Source organism: Erpetoichthys calabaricus, chromosome 1 (genome assembly GCF_900747795.2).
Source record: "Erpetoichthys calabaricus chromosome 1, fErpCal1.3, whole genome shotgun sequence".
NCBI lineage: Eukaryota > Metazoa > Chordata > Cladistia > Polypteriformes > Polypteridae > Erpetoichthys > Erpetoichthys calabaricus.
In genome coordinates this window covers 26523063-26530428 of record NC_041394.2, presented here as the reverse complement: position 1 = coordinate 26530428, position 7366 = coordinate 26523063, and positions in this window count along the sequence as shown.

The window sequence follows — 7366 nt, the reverse complement described above, 5'->3', positions numbered from 1 at the left end:
AATGTGGGGGTGAAATGTGAGACACGAAATTTCTGTAAACTGAAGATTTTACAGCACCCTGTTAATAATAATAATAATAATGATAATATTCAATGTAGTAGGAAAAAAAGAAGAAAAAGATGAAGAAAAGAAGAAGGAAAACATAACAAGGTAGGATATTGTGCTAAGCTGCAAATAATTATTGTCACTTTGCAGCAACATCAAGAATAAAACTGTAACAAACACTGAGATGGAAAAATTGAGACACACACAGGGAATGAGAGTAACGCCTAATAATTGGCACTTTTATTTCACAAGGAATGCTCTACAGCCAAACTTTGAGAAGAATCATCTTCCCCCTGTTATGGCCATGGGAAACGCCTCATAAAGTTACAGTTACTGAAAGTAGTCACAGTTATTCTTGTACTATTTCTGATTTCACATTCTCTCTTACAATCGTCTTCAAGACTAATGTACCATTGCTTTCTCCATGAACCCCCTTATCTTATGAGAGTCTTTATTTATCCAGTCACTCAGGAGTCTCTGCCTGTCTTCCTGAACCTTCCCGGGCTTGTAAAGCGTAACATGTACTGATCTGTGGTCATATCTGTCATACCTGTGTGACATTTTGCTGTCAATCACCCACCCGGCCCGCTTATCTTCAGGCCAATATGCTGGCTACTACTTTGCATCCATGACCATCTGTGCATTGATACTGTGATATGACTTGCGATTGACACGTGTAATCATCCACACTTGGGACAATCATCTTTATGTGTGTGCTGATTTGCATGAATGCAGCTTGCTTTAACATTACCTTACATGGAGTGGTAGGGAAATTAATAAATCTGCTTATTACCTTTCCTGTTGTAAGGGTGCGGCACGGTGGCACAGTGGTAGCGCTGCTGCCTCGCAGTAAGGAGACTTGGGTTCGCTTCCCAGGTCCTCCCTGCGTGGAGTTTGCATGTTCTTCCCGTGTCTGAGTGGGTTTCCTCCGGGTGCTCCAGTTTCCTCCCACAGTCCAAAGACATGCAGGTTAGGTGCATTGGCAATCCCAAATTGTGCTGGTGCCCTGCCCAGGGTTTGTTGCTGCCTTGCACCCTGTGTTGGCTGGGATTGGCTCCAGCAGACCCCTGTGACCCTGTATTAGGATATAGCGGGTTAGATAATGGATGGATGGATGGATGTTGTAAGGGTATTCACCATTTGGCTCAAAAGTCGAGAAATGGTTGTGACATACCCAAATCAATGCCATTGCAAAGATGCATATTCCTGAGGGTCAAAAAACGTTATGTTACCAATCCTTTCATTTCATCTGACAGTGCATGGCTTATCTGCATTGATGGAGTGATCACATGACATACAAGATTTGTTATGAATATAATTTCATCTGTTTCAAACCAATATTCATTTTATAAGCATATTTTTGTCCCTTTTCCTGGAATGTGCGTACTGATTTCTGCTTGAATGCTATCATGAGCTCTCCTAAATCCTGGTGGAGTGTGAAGTAGTTTCTTAAATTAGGAAAACTGATAAGTTGCTTTTACTCCTACTTTTAAGAGTAGGGGCACAACTGTGTCACTCTGAGGTTTTTGAGCTAGTTAGGGCCATTTTCCTAATCTGAGATGCTTGACAATTATGGACAGTGATGTTAGGAGTAATTGATTTCTGGCACCAGTGAGCTTATGGGTGTGCGTGTGATGGAGGGCTGGGCCTTATGTTACCAGAAATAAACTCTGTGGTAAAAAATAAGGAAAACTAAAAGGAGGATTTCAATAAATTTCAGTTCTACGTCTGAATATAAGTCATCACGACATAATAGCTTGGAAATTACATTCCAGAAGTTAACAACTCTAGTGACCCGTTGATTCTAATAAGAGTTAACACCACTGCCGACATCCAGACAATCATTAACGGGTTATCACCACTTAGCAACCTTTAAATAGGACTAATGGTACTAGCGGGGGCATCATTTCACACTTGTCAGCACACCCAAGTGCTAATTCATGTGTCCATGTTGTGCATGTTAATTACGGTAAAGTGCTGTTTTAAGGCCGTTTCATCTGTTCTTTCTTTGCTATGTAGGAGTCCAAAATAAAAATACAAAAATGATCATTAGTTGTCTCCTTTGGTTGTCACTGAAGTCCTGACCTCTTATCCTCTTCATGTATAAAGATGTGACAGGTTTGGATAAAGAATCCACCCTCTGTCTCTTCATATCCCACTTAGACTGAAGCTGTCCATTGACTCCTAACCTACAAAGTGAGAAAAGACCACCACAGCACGGCTGAGTACATCCCGGCCATCTGCTATATATTTTTTTCTTTTCTTTTTAATCTTGCTGCTTAACTGAGTAATTAGGTTGCAAATGCCTCTAGCAGATTACATAACAGAATGAGATCTCCATCGCGGTCACAGGCACACAGACATTAACAGATTCGCTCAGCTCTGCTTTTCAGGGTGGCAAAGGTGGTCCCATTTAATGACCCAAATATATTTGTTTAAACTTTCAAAAAGCAGATGTAACTTTGTTTGCCTTTAAGATATGACTTATCGGTGCCACAAGAGGCAGAGAATTAAAGGTGAGGAAGCAAAATTTATAAGCAGGCTTGAAGAATTCTAGGTAGCAGCATATCAGTGGATATGTTATATATGTGTGTGACCACTAGGGGGACATTACAGCTCTCCAAACCCTAGACACAGCCTCACAGACACAAGTTCCGGGAGCAAATACAAGCTTTATTAATAATAATTACCTTTATAAGGGCTTCTTTATAAACACAATCACAATCTCAATTCTCTCTTCTTCTCCTCCACTCCTCCAGGTGAATTTTGTCCTTCTTCCACCCGACTCCAACTCGCTTCGATGAGGTTGAGAGGCTCCTTTTATCTTAGACGCAGGAGTACTTGCTCTGCTGGAGGCATAGCCCATTGGAAGCACTTTAGGGTCAAGCAGAACTTCCACAAAGTAGGGATCATGCATCCCTGCAGCACACCCTGGTGGCACTCATGGAACACGACAAGGCTGCCCTATGGGACTCCAGCTCCCAGCATGCCTTGTGAGTGTCTGCACAGGTAGAATAGCTCAGGTAGGCTGCCACCTAGTGTGTTGAGGGAGTATGTAGCACTGTCAGGTTGTTTCCCCCTATCTTTTCATCCTATTGGTGTCCCAGCTGGGTAAGGGTCTTCGTTCCAACCCTGCCGGGAAGCCAACCTGCCCATCTGCATTTTGGTATGCTTTATCAAACTGCTGGGATAAGCAGGGAACATCTCTGCCCTTTTTTGTGCCCATTCAACGTCGTGCCCTCCTGTCCAAGTAAGGGACTGGAACCCTTCCTGAATGGGACGCCAGCTCATGTGTGTCATTCATCACAACATGTTATATGTAGAATGAAAGGAGAACTCTCGCAGTCAGTTCCCTCACACTTGTCAGTAGTATGTTTTAACATAATAAATAATTACTAGATATATATATTGTCACACACGCGCGCTTAGAGGACATTGAAAAGGCTCGATCGCTTGTGAAAAAACAAAGGACGTGGGACTGGAACGAGGCACTAATGCTTTTCTCTCCTTCATTCTGCAGAAAAACAACTGAATAAAGTAGTCCTACCGATCACCACATCCCGTCTGTACAAAAGACTCCTTGTCCAGCTTTGTGGAGTCACCACACTTTCGGATTCCCTCCTGATGACCTCTGTTCCGCATCGCCATTTCTGAGGTCATCTAATGCCACTACGATCAACGTCAGCTCCACTATTTTCTGCTTTTCCTCCCTATTAATTGCACTTCCTTTATTGTCTGTATAAAAGAGTTAGGAACAAACTTTATTTTGTCAAATGTTTGATTATTTTTTTACCTTATTTTTGAAGTGGACGCTACGACCAGTATATGGGGAGGCTCCCCAACCCTAAACCTATGTCTCTGTGTTCTTGTTTTATCACAACATATATATATATAAATATTTTAAAAATTTTGTTAGTGGTTATTTTGTCTTTAGTGGTGTCTCTGTGTAAGGTCTATCTACAGTCCAAACCTGACCATGCATCTCTCAGCACAGGTTGGTCCTCCAGCAAATAACACAAAGCATCAACTGCAGTAACACAATAATGAATGAAGAGATTTGAAACTTCACATTTTATTTCAGACTATCTATGTGACCTGTTGAAGACAGGTAATAGAATACATTTAAAAATGTTTGATGTCTCTAGCCATATGTCTACAGTCAGCACCTTTCCTTGGTATCGTTGTGTGTCTGAACCTCTCTTGATCAGCGTTCCCTCTGTCAAACACGTTCCTGTAAAGCCATCTTTTATAATTCTGTCTTTGAACTTCAAAGTTTGGAGGTGATTCTCATCATGCCAACTCCTCTTTGTGTGTCTCACACTTGCACTTCCTCTTTCCATCACATCACCAAAGCCAAACTGACCAATCACATCAAAGTCAAACTTACCAATCAGACTGGTCAAGGGACCAGACACATACAGACACACACATATAGACCTTAATGTTTCATTATATAGTGGATATTAAATTAGCATGTAAAAAAATACTGTATACACTAAGTTGAATATAGAAAAGTGAAAAGTTCTACACATGGGCAAAAGGTATGTCAATTATAAAGACAAAATGGAGACCCTGTTACACAGGAAGCAATCTCTGAAAAGGAATTAGGGGTTTATATTGACTCAAGGTTTTCATCATTTAAGAAATGTGCTGAAGCCAATAAAAAGGCAAATGATATGTTAGGTTAAATCATGAAAACTGTTGAATTTAAGGCAAGGGATGTTGTGCTCAGACTATATAATTAACTAGTGAGACCACATTAGAACAACCTAGGTGAGAACAGGCCATTCAGGCCAACAAAGCTTGCCAGTCCTGACTACTTAATTATTCTAAACTAACATCAAGTCGAGTTTTGAAAGTCTCTAAAGTCTTACTTTCTACTATACTACTTGGTCACTTATTCCATGTGTCTATGGTTCTCTATATGTAGAAACTTCCTAATGTTTGTGTGAAGTTTACCCTTAACAAGTTTCCAACTGTGTCCCTGTGTTCTTGATGAACTTATTTTAAAGTAACAGTCTTGATCCACTGGACTAATTCCCTTCATAATTTTAAACACTTCAGTCAGGTCTCCTCCTAATCTTCTTTTGCTTAAACTGTAAAGGCTCAGCTCTTTTCATGTTTCTTCATAATGTTGGTAAAACATGACCTCTCTCTTTTGAACCCATGCTGGCTGTTCAGTAAAACTACTGTTCTTGCAGTGTGTTACTCAGTTTTATCCTTAAAAATTCCTTCCATTAATTTTTCCATGATGCATGTTAACCTTACTGGTCTATAGTTGCTTGAATCTATCCGATCACCCTTTCTATATAACAGGATAATGTTTGCCATTTTCCAGTCCTTCAGAATTTCCCAAGTGCACGGTGACTTCCAAAAAATATGTGTCAAGGGTTTATATCTGTACTCACTAACCTCCATAAGAACTCGAGGGTAAATATTATCTGGTCCTGGTGATTAATTTGATTACAGCCTATTTAATCTAAGCAGCACTTCTCCCTCTACAATTTCCATAACCCTTAGTACTTCCTTAGTAGTCCCTGTTACTTCTGGGAGGCTAACCACTTCCTCATATGTGAAGACTTCAGGAAAATATGAGTTTAGAGCATCTCTTATTTCACTTGTAGATGCCATATGGGCTGGACGGTCATCCCAGCCAGGAGAGGGAGCAGACCTTCAAGGAAGGACCGGAAAAGGCCCATTATAAAGAAAAGATATCGCTGGGTTTTTTTTATCCCCCCAGTATGGTAGATGACAACAGCTCTGATTATAAACACCCAGTGGGAGCTCAGCAGGGCATGCCGGGAAATGTAGTCCGGCAGGGCAACCCTGCTGGAGTCATGGGGTGCTGGAAGAGAGCGCTGCTGGGAGACAGGCTGCTTACTGTGATGGATGATTGCCCTGGCACCAGGTGTACTCCCGGGTCTGTAATAAAAGGGACTGCACTCCCATATCCAGGCAAGTCAGAGCTGGAAGGTTGAGAGGCAACACTTGACTGGAGGAGGGCAGTGCGATGGTGAGAAAATTATTGCGAGGAGAAAAACACCTGTGTTTTTGTGCTTGTGGTGAAATATTTGAGAGGATTTGGTTAATAAATCAACCTTTATTTGAACCTGGGACTGTGCTTGTGTGTTTGTGTCGGGGTTTGGGCTTGCTGACACCGAGGTTTCCATCACACTTTGTATGTATTTTTTTTATTCTCTTTTACTATTCCTGATGCACTTCACCTTCTCCTTGATTGTTCTTTTACTATTAAAATACTGAATACTTTCACCTTATCTGCTGTTTTCTTCTGTAACTGCCTTTTAGCCTCCCTGATATCCTTCTTAATGGTTGCTCTCATGTTCTCATGCCCTACAATTCACATTGGAGTTATTAATCCTATAAACTATTTACAGATGTTTTGGGTGGCCAACTCTAGGAAGAATCCTGGACAGTGGCGTAGCTAGGGGCGGGCGGAGGGGGCGGTCCGACCCGGGCGGCACATTTTTGGGGGCGGCATTATTGGCCAAAAGGCTCAGAACACTTCACGTGTAAGCAGCAGGGTTCGGAAAAATATCACTCATGAATGAAAAAAGTCAAATTCTCTGATTTTCATCCACAAACGCTTCAAAAATCATTTTCACTGTGCTTCTTGAAACACTTAGAACTTCAGAAATTGTTGTATCCCCTTGCCCTGATCTATAGCTCACTACAATCTGACTACTGAGAGTTTCTCGGAATTCATAGTTTTGTATTTGTTCTGACATGCAGTGTGAATTGTTGCCACCAGGATATACTTTTGTAAATGATGTCCAATCACTTCAGTTTGCCACAGGGGAACTCCAATCCAGTTCTAGACATCTCAAGAAGGATGCACTTGAGCACAATTTGAGGTGCCACAGCAAAAGGTCTGAATACTTGTGTGAATGAAAGATTTCAGTTATTGATTTCTAATAAATCTGCAAACTTTCCTGAAAACATGTTTCCAATTTGTCATTATTGGTTATTGAGTGTAGATTCATTTGCAAAAAGGGCAAATTTGACCATTCAGAATTTAATTTACAACACAATAAAGTGTGCAGAAAGTGATGGGATTTAATATTAATAATTCATTACATTTATATATTGCTTTCTCAGTACTCAAAGCGCTGTTCACACAGGGAGGAACCGGGAAGCGAACCCAAAATCTTCCATAGTCTCCTTACTGCAAAGCAGCAGCACTACCACTGCGCCACCTGTGGTTTGAACACTTTCTAAGTCCACTGTAAGAACACTGAATGTCAAGAGCATCGACAGCCCTGGTGTTTCCTTATGGTTATTTTTCTCATAGTGAGAAGTCAAC